Source organism: Mus caroli, chromosome 10 (assembly GCF_900094665.2).
Source record: "Mus caroli chromosome 10, CAROLI_EIJ_v1.1, whole genome shotgun sequence".
Lineage (NCBI taxonomy): Eukaryota > Metazoa > Chordata > Mammalia > Rodentia > Muridae > Mus > Mus caroli.
In genome coordinates, this window is record NC_034579.1 from 34858830 (window position 1) to 34875373 (window position 16544).

Consider the following 16544-nt stretch of genomic DNA (forward strand, 5'->3'; position numbering starts at 1 on the left):
TGCCTATAAAGAAAATCAGGAAGGCAAAATGTTTCTTTTTATGAAGTTACATCCTGCCATAGAAAAGCTGGATCGGAAATAAAGACCGACTGTAGACCAACCCGGCTATTATTTCATCAAGGAAAATCTGAGCAAAAAGCTCAGCTCAGCCACCATCGAAAACAAGAAAACCAAGAGAAGTTTGAATGCCCCAAGAAGCCAGTCGAGCAATGGCTACTATTAAACAGTTAGGGAAGAGCACAAGCAATCTCTACTGGGTGGTTTTGGGACTCTTTGTTGCAGGCCCCTTGAATTTCAGTCATACTTCTCTTTCACTTTTCCTGGGGTAGGGGTGTGTGTGTGTGCGTGTGTGAAGCATATTTGGGTACCCAAGAAAATGAGACTAATAAGACATTAACTTCTTACTATTTATTGTGCGTTTGCTGGTTCTAGCTTTCCCAGTTTCTGCAATGGTACTTCTCTACTTTGCTCCTCACTTTCCTAATTTGCCATCGCCATTCTTAACACCTTTCCATTTTATCCTCCCACTCTCAAAGGCGAGGCTATCTCTTTGGAGAAATAGGTTCCCATGGCTGTGAGGCTGGAGTGGCAGGTGCCACTAGCAAAGTGGAAAGCAGCTCATTCCCTGCGCACTCTCCTGCCCACCCCACCAACTCGCAACTCCACACGGTCCTCAGACACACATCTCTTCTTTCTCCGCCAACCTCGCATCCTCTCGCACACCCTGTGGCCCTGCGCACGGCAGGCTGCCCGCCACCAATGTAACGCTCAACCCACTCGGCGGCCCCACCCATGGCCGTCCCGCCTCCGACGCACCCACCAATGGCTGCCGGCGCTCAGCCCTCAGCGGGCCCTTTGATAGGGCAGAAAGACCTGACAGTCTCAGGGCGTGTCCCGCCCCCTCTCGAACCCCTCGGGATCCGGAGCAGCCCGAGCATCAGCGAGAGTAGCTGCGAGAAGCCGCGGCGGTGGCGGCGGCGCGTCGGTGCAGTTGCGCCATCTGTCAGGAGCGCAGCCGGCGGGGAGGGGGCTCCGCGGAGAGGAGGAGGGGTCGCCGTGCGCCGGGCCTCCGAGACCCGCCCGCTGGTCAAGAGCTCAGCGAGGCCGCCTCTAGCCGGAGCGTTTCGAGGACTCCCCGGGCACACACAAAGCCGCCACCCGCGCCAGGGAGGGACCGGGCTGCCGGGCCGGGGACACCGGCGCCGCCCCCTCGGCGCTTCGCGAGGCCCAGGAGCTCCTGGGCCCCGCCGCGGAGCCGCGGGAGCCGCCTGGGCCGCGCCGGAGGAGGGCGGGGAGAGGACCATGTGAATGTGCTCCGGAGCTGAGCGCCAAGCCACGCAGGTAAGCGACCGGGGATGCGCGGAGCCTCGGGATGCTGCGGAGACGCCCGGCCCAGCGCCCCCGCACGGGCTGCCCCCGCTGCGGTCCCGCCGCGCAGCCTCCAGGGCGCCCCGCGACGCAGGACACTGATGCGGGGTACCGCCCCGAGGCTGCGCAGGCACCGGGGTGTCTTTCCTCGGCTGCCGGCGGGTGCCGGGTGGAAAATAGGAATTGGCTTGGGGGTGAGGTTGGCCCAGCTCCGCCCCCGCCCTCCTTTCGCGGCCCCCCGCGGGGACCGGGGCTGTGTGTGTTGTTTTAATGTCAGGGATGATGTAATCACTTAATAATTGATGCCCCGTGCTGCTTTCCTCCCCACCCAACCCCTGCCCCACTCCTCCACCTCCTGGCCTCCTCCCTCGGTGGCCCTTGCCGTTCCCCAGCGCATCCTCCTGCCTATTTCTGGAACCTCCCTTGCACTTCCCCCACCCTCCCCTTCACCCTTCCTGTGCTACCACCCACCCACCCTTCCCCTTTCCCCTGTGTCTGGCCTTGCCTCCTCTTCCTCTGTCCCCCCCACCCCTTTTGCTCTCTCAAGCTTATTTCTCCTCCCCGACACGCTGGATTTCCTCCCTACTTCCCTAGGTCGGTAGACGGTTTTGTTTGGTCTCCTCTAGGCTCTCTTATCTCTGAGGCCACAGGGACTGAGCTAGAAAGAGGCCACCAAGCTTGGGCCCAGGAGGCGTTTGCTGGGACTCACTAGGAGGAGGGATAATAAAATCACCCATTTTGCCCCTCCTTCCTTTAATAAATCAGACTCGCTCTGTGTGTGTGTGTGTGTGTGTGTGTGTGTGTGTGTGACACAAAGAGCCCTTTCAGTTCATAGAGAAGAGACACATAAAGTACCCAGGGCACCATGCTTCTTGTGTCTCATCCCTGGGGCGTCCCTTTCTTTCTGGTGAAGCAGTTGATCTCTTAGTCTTTTCTGCCACACTTACAAAAAATGAAGGCTCCCGGATCCCGGGTGGCAGGTGCAGGCATTTAGCTGTGTTTACAGACTGGTAGCATTGAGTGGCAACTGCAGTTTTCTCTATTTAAGGTGTGTGTGTGTGTGGGGGGGGTTATTTCAGCTGTTTTAGGAGTTGCTATACTTTCAAGGAACCTTCTCCCATCCCTCATTTCCCCCTTTTTCTTCTTGGGGGATAGGTACTGATGCCTGAGACAGGATAAATTGATGAGGGATCAGAAGAATTTTGTGTCTGAGTCAGAATCAAACTGTTTAACAAGAGTGAAGCAGCCTGACTGGATTCTCTAAAGTCCAAGGCCTCTTTGCTGAATGAAGTCTTTTGAAATGTGCTCTGGTCTGCCCAGCAATGCTGCCTAGCCCTTTTATTTAAGAAACTGGGGCCATGGATAGCAAGCACTTGGGCTGGCTTTTGGAAGACCCTGGAGGTGTACCACTTGTCTGCTTCAAGGTTGACTTTGGAAGCTCACATCCGGCCTCTCACCCTTTGTGCTCAGTCTCCCTGTCTGGCTCTACCCAGTGAGTACCATACATTCAGACTTGGAGGAAGTGGTTTCAATTCTCACGCTTTGGGGCTAGTTAACTATGAACCCGGGATGCAGATGTCGGAATTCAGAACCTATGGTGTTCCTCTGAAGGTAGAAATGTTAATGTAAGTCTCAGGCTTAGTTTGTCAAAACTTAGGTCTGATCTGCTGATTCCTGGGTTGTGGGGCCTCAACTGTTGAAAGTAACGAAACTGTACCAAGTTTACTCTTTAGCTGTTTTATCTGAAAAGAGTTGTGATCCATTAAGCTGACATCGTTCGTGGAACATATATATTTATACATATACACACACAGCAGAAGGGCAAATACTGAATGTTCTCTGAAAACAAAGGCTGGTTTGTTAGGATGCCAGACCCAGAAAGGAAAGTCAGTACACGATAAACTTGCACTGTACTGACCAAGTCTGAGGCACTTATTAACAATACGGTTGCATGAGTGTGGGTGAGCACCTCTACTTTCTGGGGGTCTGGAGTCCCCTCCCCCATCGCCTGATGTTCTTGAAGCCCAGGCCCAGCACACGTGTCATCTCTGTTCTGAAGCCTTTGCCAGCTTCTCTGATCCAGGCAAGCCACCATGTCTCCAAATTTGTCTTCCAACACCATCATCAGATTCTGTTTTTGTTTTTTGTCCATTTCTGCCATTGGGTAGAGAACCTAACCCAATGGTTTCTTGTTTTCTGTCAGGTTTTACTTTTGTTGGTATTACTTGGTGGTTTCATTTAATGAGCGACAAATGTGAATTAGATCAACAATATGTACCCAATGTCTTTTAAAAGAGACTCATGTTAGCTAGAGCAGGCCTGAAAATGTATAATGGTGCTAAACCAAAATATATTTATTTTTGTTCACACGTAGCCCTGCATAGGTGTCTCTGCTCAGTAGCTGGCTTTCTTCTGTCCTGAGTGATTCTGGGTCCCATTATCCTATCATGCCACAGCTTTCCATAACCTGTTGTAACAGATCGGTGGGATGAAGAGTTGGGGAGGGTGCATCTACCTTTAAAATGCTTTGGTCTGCACATGTCACTTCCACTCTGTCTTTAGAAGAGTCGTGGCTATATGACCATGTTTAACAGCAGGAGAATCCAATGAGAAGTGTAGGTTAGCCATGTGCCCCAAGAAAGGAAAAGGCTTGTGTGTTTGGTAAACACTTTTGCATAACACTTAACAAAAGCCATCATTGTTTGGTTGCTTTGATTTTCATCTTCAGCATGTTTTTTTAAAAACCTGGCATTTTGTGATTTCGGGGGACCACTTATCCACGGGGCGATCCCTGGCTACCACTCAGTCCTGGCTCTGTGGTCTTTGATGTTTTTTTTTTTTTTTTTTTTAAATCACAGAAGCACCCATCTTGGCCTAGTCTTCTTCAGGCAAGTCTGGAAACTCCAGAGAGTTTCTGTAAGGGAAGAACCTTACAGATCACAGTACCATTTTACTTAGTTTCCTTAACAATTAAACTGACACTTGGTGACCCCAGAGGAGGGAGGGCTTCATGGGGACTGGACAGTGCAGACGAGGGAGTGAGAGTCGTATCTATTCGCTTAGGTTAAGGACTGAACTTATATTACACTCTGTTTACTGACACGGCTTTCTTTCATGACAGTTGCTGGTTTAGTTGGGAATTAGGCTTTTCCTCTTTTCCTTCAGCATCTTTCCATCACCAGCTTTCTTGGCTGTGTCTTTTCATCCAACACGTTACATGGAAGCCAATCAGTTAGCTTCTGGACCTGGAGTAGGGGAACTGCTACTGTTCCAAATGGTTCCTGGTCTCCACCGACCCCCTACGTATAGGAGTAGAGGAGTCCAGCCCATACTGGTTATTCCAGTTTATAATGTACCTTTTTTTTTCAGTGACCATTTCCTTACATTTATCTGTCCTACAAACACTGTGCTGTTTCGTGCAAGAAAGCAATGAGATAGGGCTGTGGCACTGAATGCATCGGAGCCCTTGTTCTACAGAAGCCCACAGCCTACTAGAGAAGATGGCAACAACACACAATAGCTGATGTTTATTGAGCACTCACCCTGGGTCATGTTCCACTTACAAGCTAATCTGAGCGATAATGATATGAAACAATGTCTCTGATAATCACTGTGTTGTGAAAGGAAAGTTACAAGCTTCAATAGTCTTGAGTAGCTAATTCTAAGGGAAGAGTCGGGATCAGGAACAGTTAGTGTGGCTACAGTATCTTTACCCTAGGCCACCAGGTGCAGGAGGAGATAGGTGGGAGTGAGACTTGGATAGCTGGATATTGTGGGAAGTCCTCTGTACCAGGAAAAAACCCCACACAGACCGTTTGGGATGCTGTAACTAGTTCAAAACTAGATGGGCACAGTGGAGAGATGGACAGAGGGCTAGAACCAAGCTGAAGGATAAATTGAAAAGTTTTTTTTGAAAGTGCTTGTTCTGAGTGCCTTAGAGGAGGAGTTTCAAGTAGAGCTGTGGCATGAGCCTCATTTGTATTTTATGAACTAACTTGGTCATAGTGTGAGACTTTGACCAGGGGTGGACAAGAGCCATTCTGGGAGAATTGTTTGCAGAGTCTGAGAATTCAAATGAAGTGTGTATGGAAAGGGTTTAGCAGAGATAGGTGAGAAAGATTGAGGCAGAGAAGAGATGTCACTGAAATGATTGCAGATATGGAGACCAGTAACGGGGCAGAAGGATGGCTTCATTGTGGCCACTTCGGATGTTTATGCAGGTGACTGGATGGCTCGGCTTGGAGCTACGGAAGAGGCCTTAGAATCAAACGTAAATTTGCTAGTAGCAAATCACAAAATACCTGAAGCTGTTAATATGTCCCTTGGGAAGACTGTGCCAATAGAAAGAATAGATGTGGCTAAGGTGAACCCAGTAACAGAAGCAGGGGTACAGGCCCTCAGTGGAGATCCCAAATATGGGACAGGCCAGGGGGGTTGTCGTAGCTGGGGCCAGAGGGTGATAAGAAACAGATGAAAAGTGTCATTGGATTTAGCACGGGAAGTCTGGGAACCAGACCAGAGAATCACCCAGCGATCAGAGAGGTATCCCTCTTGGCATCTGCCTCTCCACAGACAAGTGCAGAAGTCGGATGTGTAATCACAAAGAATCCACTCAAGGTTAAAGGTCATGGAACCCAGAATCTTAAGGATCATCTAATTTAACAGGCTAATCTCACTGGAGGCAAAGTGAAACCCAGAAAGAATTGGTAACATATGCCAAGTGCCTGCATCACCAGGTTTTGAGCCTTTCAGTTCAGGAGAGGGTTGGGGTATAGAGTCCGGAGCTAAGGTGGAGCCCCAGATAGATCATCTTGGATGTGTAACCTTATCTTCACTTCCGTTGTTTTATCTTTTTTAAAATTGGGGGTGGTAGTGAGACCGGTGCTCGTGAGTGCAGGTGTCTGAGAAGCCGGAGGGGTCCAATCTTCTGGAGCTGGAGATACTGGCAGTTGTGAGCTGCCTGATGGGGGCTCAGGGAACTGAACTAGGGTCCCCTCCAAGTGCACAACACATCCTTAACCACTGAGCCTTCTCTCTGCTTTCGTTTCTTTCTGAATGGAGGCTGAGTTGGCAAATGTAAAGAACTTAGAATCACACTGCTCATATCAGTAAACTGTTCGTTACTGTTAATATAGACGTGCACACATACACACACACACACATAGACACACCAGCATTTACAGAGCAGAAATTACATTAATATCTTAGTATGTTCATGATCTGTGTATGAGTACATGTGTATGTGTATATGTGTGTTTAAAAATGTATTGTGTGTATACTAGGGAGTTTTTAGTGTTTATAATGAGATTTAATGAAAGATTGTCTCAGATCAAGAATGTTAGGCAGGATAGGACATTTGCTCATATGGTGTGGTTGAAACAACATCTTTGGTGAATCTTTTTAAGAAAGATACTCTTTTATTATTATTATTATTATTATTATTATTATTATTATTAGATATTTTCTTTATTTACATTTCAAATGTCCCCTTCCCTGGTTCCTCCCCACTCCGGAAACCTCCTATCCTATCCCTCTCCCCCTACTTCTGTGAGGGTGTTCCCTTTTTTTAATCCCTGAGAACAGAAACATTAAGGCATTTTGAAGTCAACTCTATTAAAGGGTTTCTTTGTTTTTGTCAGGCAACCAGAATTGTAACCTATTTATACTTCAGCCCCTGGAGTTTGACTTCAGAATGTGTACTGATTTTGTAAAGGAAAAAGAAACCGCAAAGAAAGAAAAACCATGCATTTGATTTCTGGGGGAAAAAAAAAAAACAGAGTTGGATTATTCAGAAATATGGTCATCTTTGAGAGTTTGTCGTTGAGGAAATCTAATTTTTGGCTCTTAAAACAACCTAAGTAGCCTCAACAACATTATCTAGATGGGCTTGGGTGACACGTAGCATAGACGGCGTAGGGATAAGTGACACTCTGGACTTGATTAGGGCGCAGTAATCCTAGAAGGATATAAATTGAACTGGATTTACGGCCTAATAAAAACGTGGGAAAAGCAGATAATGCTAACTGACTCATGAAACTTTAACAGTGTTTGCTAGACTCGGAGTTGTGGCATTTGGAAGAGGGCGCTTCTGTTGCTCTCCGCCTGTTTCCACAGGGCTGTGTTGGGCTTCCCTCGGGATAGGCGGCCACCTTGGGCTTCTTGAGTACATTTAGAAAGCACACATCCATTCTGCATTAGTATGGCTGCCATCTCAAAGCAATACCATGCGGTCTTGGGGAAGTAGAGGTTGAGCACCTATTTCCTGTAAGCTTTTGGGAGGAAAAAAGTTATAGTATCAGAAGGGCTTATAGCTCGGTCCTTACTCCTGCTCAGAAAGCTTTGCCAGAGGATTACATGTTTTGGGCCTTTATGCTTCTCACCATTTTTGTTGCTAATAAAAGATGTACCCAGCTTACCACAGCTACTCATTCTTGGCTGAGTATGCTGGACAGATAACACCAGCCTTTTATTGACCCCTGGGGGCCCGTGTTTGCTGTTCTACACACGGTAATTTTTTAATCATAACAACTCCATGTGACAGGCACAATATTATTATCCCCATTAGTCACACGGGGAGACCGAGGCCTAAAGCTGTGAGGTCACTTGCACACGTCACACAGCTACTAGCGTGTGAGGCTGGGCCTGGGTGCTTCATGCTTCTGAAGGCTTATTACTTCTTCCCTGCTTCCTGTCCACTGCAGTTTCTCTGTCATGCGCTAGGGCACATGTAAGCACCTTTACCCACTCTTAACATAGCAGTGAGGTCTCACTTCCTGCGAAGCCCCCTCTCTGTTCCCCCCCACCCCACGCAGGACTCCCACAGCACTTGCCTACCACCTCCTGTCACCACAGCCCAGCCTGACTCATGCTGAAGAGGGAGTCAGATGGGTGGGGGACAGGGAGTACTGGACTTTTACAACGCCATGCAAGCCCTTGGCAAATCAGGGGTATATGGGGTGATTTGAGAGGGTGACACACAGCATTATTCCATGACATTATTAGCCCAACTTAGCAAGACAACTGAAGTATAAAGGTGACTTTTGTCAGGGCTGGTAAGTGGCAGAGCTGGGGATTGGAAGCAGGTGGTCTGGCTCCAGTGTCTACATCCTTTCCTTTCGATCCATCCTTCAAAAGAGATAGCAGCCTATGAGGGAGTGTGTTGAGCCAGCAGCTCCCATGCCAACACCCCAGAGCTAGCACGTTGCAAGCCTTGGCCCTTTCCTCTGTCATCCTCCTTTGTAGAACAGCAAACTGGTAATAAAGCCAGGTCTTACCTCATTAAAAGGGCATGGGGTGTCGGGGAGTGCAGAGTACCTATGCCCTGTTGGAGTGCACGTTCCCAGGCCACATTATGATTACAGGAGGCCAGGGATGATAGAACACTTTGAAATCTTTTCTGTAGCTGGGAGGAGCAGTGGGAATAGAGGGGCAGGAGAAACTTTCAGAAGGCAGGGAATAAAGCAAGCAGAGTTCCAGCTCTTGTGATGGGAGCATGAAGGAGCTGCTAGAAGTGGTCCTCCAGCCAAGAGTTGGAGGAGCCTTGGTCTCTGATACAAGAAGACCTCTCAACTTGCATTTTAAAGATTTCTAAGTCCCTGCTTCTTTTGAATGTGCTAGTGGGATTTTATTTGGTGAATTCAGAGACTTTATTTTCTTTAGAACTTCCATCTTTGAGGTACCCCAAAATAGTAGGCTTTTTAGAAGTTGTGTAAGGAGCCCATCTGCTTTATATTGAAAAGTAGGGCTTTAATGGAAAATTTAAAACGAGCCAGTTTTTCTTTACCACAACAAAGCCTGAGGAACTTTCCCCAATCCTCCTTTCACTGCCCCCAAAAGTGATAGGGTCTGTACATCTGTGACAACCTGTCTAGCTTAAACCCCACTGGAGGCAGATGACCGCCCGCTGATTCCTTCATTTTCATATGCTGCTCAGTTCATGACATTTTTAAATACTGACAAGGGTAAAATTTGGTTCTTGTTTCAATTTTATTTTAATTTCACTGCATGAGTAACATCAGAGTGTTTTAAGTAGCACTGGTTTCTGTTCGCAGTGTCCCTGGTTAGTCTGTCAGCCTGAGGGGTGTCCCTTTGCTCTAGTTTCTTCTCTCACCTAGAAATGCAAGCACAGCATCTTACTGTTCTCAGACGCAGGAATCCAAGCTGGCGGATCAGCAAACTCTCTAACTTGTGGCCATTCTTATCACTTATCATTGGCTCCTCCCCCACAATGTCACTCTGAGCCAGTTCTTTGTACACCTCGGTCTGGTCCATGTCCTTGGGATATGAGTCCTTGTGACTCTGGCCTGCAGAGAACCTTTGCCTCACTCCCAGGCCCTGATCCTTGTCAGCAGGAGCTGATGTTGACGCTGGTTCCTCCTGTGTGCTAACCACCCACAGAGTGGGAGGAGAAAGACTCGATTCCTAAGGATGGCCTTGTAAACCTCCTGCCTCCATGCCCTTCCTTAATTACACCTGGCTCACCTCCCTACTAAGCCAAGATGGCAGCCCACTCACTGAATATTTAACATAGCTCATGTGTTCTTGCTTTTATTGCCCTTTCCTGGACCCTGGTCCTCCCTTTCCCTTAGAATTCTTCCCGTTTCTCAAGGCCCAATTAGAATCCCAGTCTCCGTATTTACATTAAGCATCTGTCTCTCCTGTAACATTCTAACACATGATGCCATGTGTTACTTAAAAGCTGATATGAGAAATCCAAGGTTCAAAGAGCTTTAGGATTTGTCCAAGTGAATACTCCAGCTACTAATTTAGCTAAGAACAGCTCTCCAGGTTCCTAAAGTCCTTATCTGAGAGTTCTGTCTTCTCAAAGAAATTATTGGGCCTTTATGTGCCAGCATATTGTATGCTGGTCCATCCTTTGGTTGGTCTACTTGCAGCTTGTAGCAGGTCAGTGGATGCTGCTTTGGACAGGCCCCAGGACAAGGTCTGAGGTGCAGCTGGTTTCCCGGATATCATGGTATTAGATTGGCATCTTCCCAAACGGCGAGCTTCCGAGCTTTATGGTGGCAGAAGATGCATGTGTTCCCTACTGACTGTGGTGGAGGCTTAGTGGCCATCCGTCACATCTTGAACATGACATGCACTTAAAGATCTTTGTTAGGAACCTTTTGGCTTTCGCTGAAAATTTCGGATGGTCAGGAAAGTATTTAGGTCTCCCCCCCCCCCCCGCTACCATGTTCTCAAAGGGAGAGGAAGAGCTAAGACAAGGGATGGAGGCTCCCACACTGCAGAGGGACGTGCAAGACCAGGGAGGATATACAGAATGGCCTGCAGGAGACCGGGAACATATAGTAGGGGGTGGTCAAGGACCGGGAGCTGACCAGCCCACAGTTGCTGTGCCCCACTGACTGAGGCAGAGGAAGCAGAGCCTCACCTACAGTGGACCTGCCATTGCTGAACTTTGCATTCAGCTCTGCCTATGGAAGGACCCTCTCCACGTGGCAGCATCTGAAGGATCTCTTTAGCAGGGTAGGAGGGCTCTGTACCAGAGCCAAGGTCCCGCAAAGTGAGGATTTGACACTGCAGCTCGGCTTCAGCCCTTTTTTTGTGTCTTTCAAAGGGATGGTAGGAAATGAGCTTTTTATAAAATGTTTTCCATGGTTACAGGAGGAATCAGTCCAGTCATTTTTTTTCCCCCAACAAAAGACAGAACAGCACAATGGGCGGTGTTTGTCAGGCATTCACTAAGAGTCTTCTGAGCCACCTGTGAGCTGCACCAGGGTTCCTCATTAATGGCTTCCCCTACCTAGCCCTCCCCTGAGTGCTGGGTTTCATGTGCTAGCGTGGAAAGAACATTTTCTATAGCTGTAGGACAGCTGCAGAAGCAAAGGGAATGTGCCTGGTGATCACTGTTGTTCACAATGCTATTGTGATCTTTGAGAAGTGGGGGTGGGGTGTGTTATTTGCTTTAGCCATGCAGAGTCTAGTTAAAAGTTCCCTACCCCCTACCTTAAGAGTAGGAGGTCACATTCTGCTGTGACAAGATGGCCTTTACCTTTTGCTGGCTTCTAATGTCCCCTTGTGACATATTTACCCAGTTTGTTCATGTCCAGCCTCTTTTGTGCACGCCACTGTCAATACTGTCTGTTTTAGTAGCACTAGACCCAAAGGTTGTATTAAACCACAGCAAGCTGTGCACTAATCTGTGCTTTCTGGCTAGTGTTCCTGCATGTTTTTAGGAATCGTCCTAGAGGAGATTGTCTTAAGAAACCTTCCTTCCCTGTTGTGGGCAGTCCCTCAGATGATCCGCTGTGCTTATGGATTTTCAGAGTCAGTTTGCAATCTATATTCTGTTTGTTTGTTTCTTTTTTTATAACTTATTTTTACTTTATGTGCATTGGTGTTCTGCCTGCATGTTGTCTGTGTGAGGGTATCAGATCCCCTGGAACTGGAGTTACAGACAGGGGTGGGTGCTGGGAATTGGACCCAGGTCCTTTGGAAGAACAGCCAGTGTTCTTAACTGCTGAGCCATCTCTCCAGCCCCTCCCCCATATTCTACTTTTAGGTAATAATTTAGATGTTCCATCTTCTTGTGTGAAAGTGCTGTGACTCCCTTGCTTGCCTTCCTGCAAGTGAAGGTAAAAGCAGAGAGAACAGGGCACACTGCGCCCTTTCCTTTGTAAGAAGAATTCTTTGAAGAATACTCACAGGTTTGTCATTATTGAACATACTCTTGTTTTCATATGGTTGGAGTTGGAGGTAGTTTCCTTAGAGGCCAAATTACTCTGTGGAAAGTGGTGAGGGGTGCCTGGGAAGAATCTGAGAACATGATAGAAGGAACACAACCAGGTGCTCTGTAAGTGTGGCAGCTCCTGGAAAAGGATAGATTGCAGCTCATTTATTTCAAGTATTATCCAGAGAGATGGGATTGAGTTCCCAGTCTGCTACATCTAAGGCAAGCCTGTCTCCTTCCCTGTTCCTCATCTCTCCAGCTGTGACAGATATTCTCTTTTCATTGGATGAAACATCTTGGCCCTGCCCCTTCAACAGTTGTCTTTGCTCTTCCAGAGCATCTACTGGGTTATTGTTGCCCTTTGTCCTCTACCAACAAGGGAGATGTTGGTGAGGTAGGAAGAGGTGGCATGACAGATAGAGGACTTGGGAGTCTAGAGAAAGCTCCGAGAGCACTCAGCTTCTCTGTGTGCTGTGACCACATGGATCATGGGCAGCTGTGATCAGATGGATCATAGCATCTGTGGTCTGGCACTCCATTTGGACTTGGAGGGTTTCTGTGGTTCTCCTTAGGGCAGTTTTGTGACTTTGTGTAGCTGTGCTTTTGGCCTTGGAATGGAAAAGCTGGCCTTGTGCTGACCTAGAGTTTAGTATTGATTTGACTAGTCAAGCGATCGGAATGCTCTAAGACACTAAAGAAAACAGCATTTCAATCAACTCAAAGTAGGGATCAAGGATGGGTTGTAGGCTTGAAATGAGTGGTAGGGAAGGGTCTGATCGCTGGGGAGCTATGTTGGAAGAGAGACAGAATTGAAGACCTCCTCGTCTAAGGAAACTCAGAGATAGAAGGTTCCAGGAAGATGCTGATGCAGAGTAACTCTTTGTCAAGTGGGTTTTTGCTCTGCAATAGAAAACCTGTAGACAGTAAGGACACTAGATGTAAGGAATTTAAGAATGGGAAACCATTGGCTCTTATTGCCCTTGGTTCAAGCACTTATAAATATTTTGAAAGAAGGATGTGTGCATGTATTGCTTTTATCCGTAATGAGTGTTCTGAACCCTGGGGACGTTACCTTATGAGCAGCTAGTTTGACCGGAATAACCTTTTCAACTGATACTCAGTTTTCTTTTGATTCCTCCTAATTCTTGCTGCCCTGGGACTATTCTCTCACTGGGGCTAAGGATTCTTGATAAGGGGAGGACAGAACATGGCCAAGGACAAGAATGTATTGCTCAGCTTTTGACGTTCCAACAGGCCTTTCAAGCATCTTTTGGAGACCAGAGTTAGCCCAAGCCTTTATTTAAGAGGCAGGCTTTCTTACAAGGAAAATAATTGTGGATCCCAAGGAATCAAACCTCAGTAGGCTAGAATGGACGTATGACACTCATGAAGGGAAGGACAGTTTCCCTCTGAATGGAAAGGAGACATCTTTGCCTGGGTTAGTGAGAAGTGCTTGCAGAGATTTGGAGAAGCCTAGACTTAAGGAGTCCCAAATGCTCCTTCCTCAGGGATTCTTCTAAGGGGTCATTCAAGATCTTTGGAGCAACCACAGTAGGCAGAAGACATGTGTACCCTGTTACCTGTGTGGAACTTTGGAAAGAAACCACTGTGAAGTAGTTATATTTAGGCAGAACCAGGTCTGAAACTCCTGTCCCCTCTTGGTACCCCAAAGCTTTCACATGGCGTAGGGGGAAATTCTGAGAGTCATACTTGCTCTCTAAGCAGGTGTAGAGATGCTGAGAATCCTGGGATCAGAGTGGAACATGCAGAGAAGGAAGTATTTCAGACTCACCCCTAGAGACTGGCTTGAGAACATGGCTAGATACCACTAAATCCTAAAGAGTTGATCAATATGACAGACTTCCCAAGCCCGTACCCAAAGAAGGAGGAAGAGCTATCCCATAGGGGCCAGCAGGGACTTAGAGATCAGGCTTGACCAGACCCTCTTATGACTGCGGTGGTGGTCTGTAATCTCCCTGGGGGACAAGGGAGGACAAGAGGCTTTGAGAGGCACTTAGAGGTGAGTTTAATTTGACTAATTGCCTGAAGCAACCAAAGTACTAACTCCTAAGAGACTGTAGCAAGGTGTTATTTTTCTGTCATAAGCAGAAATGCAATGTTAATAATTAGGTCGGACCCAACCATTAAGAAATAAAGTAGTATACTTCAAAATACATGGTTGAGTGTGCTAAGCAGTCAGGCTGTGTCTTCCTTCACTTTGTGGGAGGGCCAGGAATACGCTCTTTTGAGGAAGTCACCGCTTAGTATACCTGTGTCAGGCTTGCTTTGAGCATGAATTGAGAAGTTCTGCCCTTCAGGCTAGAGCTGTCTACATGGAACCACAGATTATAGCAAGGGTTTGCATACTGTGAGTTCTTTGCAGTCCTGCAGAAGGAGGGACCTCAGATCAGGGAAACATATCGTAGAAGTTCAAGCCTTTCTTGGGCCCTGATGGTGGAGACTAAATTTTACTTTGTGTATAAACGTTCTGCCTATAGTTCTCTCTGCTTCAGTATTTTAAACATAATGGGGAAATGCTAGAAATTCTATCCCTAAACACAAGGGGAGATGCCCTTCATTTTTATTCAGTCCCCATGTACTAAATAAAGCATCCGTTATGCAGGGATTCATTTCCAAGTATAATTCATAAGTACTTTCCAGAACACTCAAGTGAGAGGGAGACAAACTCTTTAATTACATTTCATTTCTCACTGACATGCATACAAGGATGCTGCTACACTTAGGAAGATGTGTTTGAAAACCTGCTATGTCCTGAAATAACTAGTAATTTTTGAAAGGAAACTTTGAGGCCTGTTTTTAAAAACATGTGTTGATTGGAGGTGTGGTGGGAACTGCCTGGTGGGACAATGCTTATGGATTTCCCTGCTACAAAAATCACTGTGACACTTTCCACCAATCTCAATCCATAATGTTTTCCCTTACCAGTGAGAGCCAGGAGAGTTAAGAGATGAAGCGCCATGAGTTAATTGAAAAGAGTCACTAAATATAATTATAGAAATATGTGTGTGTATATATATATGTACATGTGTGTGTGTATATACATATATATATATATGTATATGCATGCTGATGTGTGAGTTGGCAAGTTAAAAAATTTGGATTTGTGAAATAGTTCTATTTAAAGACTAAAATAACACATCTAAAATCTAAAAGCACATGTATGTACACATTAGAGAACCCGTCACTTATCCTGAATATTTGTGCATTAGCAAGAATGTCGTGATATTTGCTGCTCACTAAGTCACTGGTTTTTGTTTTTGTTTTTGTTTTTTAATGGAGTGAGTTTTTAATTTTCTCACGAAGTTACTTCAGTCCCTTCAGAATTATGTTTACGGTTACTTTCTGAAATGGATGCCTGTGAGTAGCAGTTATGCACACACCATAGTGACTCTGCTTGAAAAAGAGGATCTTTCTGCAGGTGCAGATTCCCTGGTGAACGCAGAACAAATTCTACTAAATGGAGGCCCTTCCCGGGCATTCTCCCCTCCCCCATAAAGAAATATGTAAACACTTTTGCCTAGTACTATCATGAGTCTTTCCTCCATAGTGTAGAACTACTACCTCCAGTAAATACCTGCAGTTCACAACTTAGTGAAGTAAGTCGTTTTGCAGCGCTTCTGTGTGCTTTGACTTAGATGAAGAAGGACCTAAGTTTGCTCTACTTACTTCATCTTAGTGCAGCGCTTAAACCCGTGTCCACTTATAACCGGGAGCCCCATCAAAAGCCTGCCACAAGGCAAGGCCGTCCCAAGTATCATGATGCAGTTTCCAAACAGAATCTTGGAGGCTTGTGTGCTCAGTGTCCTCCCTTGATTTCGTTGGCATGAACTTGGACTTCAGAGATTTCCAAATGGTTCTGAGCCAAATACCCCTCAGCCTGAGAGGTCTTGTTAATCAGTGTCACATTGAGTCAGGTGGAGTTAGCGTGGTTTCTCATACTGGGGCCACCCAGATGACAGGAGGCAAAAGATAACGTGTGGGCTGCTGTGAAGGGCCTTTTGCATTCAGCAAAAATGTTGTCCATCAGTTTTTCTGAACAGGATTATAAAATGTGACCTGTTAGTTTCTGCTCCCTCATGTCTTTTGTATTTAGTAGGATTTAGCCACTTGCTTGAATGCAGTTATGAATTTGGTATGTCATAACCAAAATTTAAGTAACTTTCTGCTTCATAATAGTCTGAGAAGTGAGACCATAGGTTTTAACATCCCAAGAAAAAGAAGTCATTTTATCTCCTGAGTAGAGCTTTTTACCATTACAGCAGCAGTAACAATCACAGACAGTTCACCTGTGACAGATGAAACTTCCAGGTTTATTCTGATCTCCTGAGATGCATGGGAACTCCAGTTGACCTTCTTTAAAACTCATGATAAACGAGCCTTAACCTAGACTCCCTTAACTGTTGACGAAGGGTTTCTTCTAACAAAGGTAATACATGAAAATGCTTTCAGTGCACACCATATACAT

General features: G+C 46.5%; 1 protein-coding gene across 2 annotated transcripts in view; it reads left to right on the forward strand.

The window, feature by feature from the left end:
- Positions 1-921: 921 nt before the first annotated feature.
- Fyn (FYN proto-oncogene, Src family tyrosine kinase) overlaps positions 922-16544 on the forward strand; it is a 193269-nt gene continuing 177646 nt past the window's right edge. For both annotated transcript variants that reach the window (XM_021173874.2, XM_021173875.2), the window contains exon 1: positions 922-1341. The gene's annotated coding sequence lies outside the window, so the exon portion shown is untranslated. The remainder of the gene's footprint in view (positions 1342-16544) is intronic.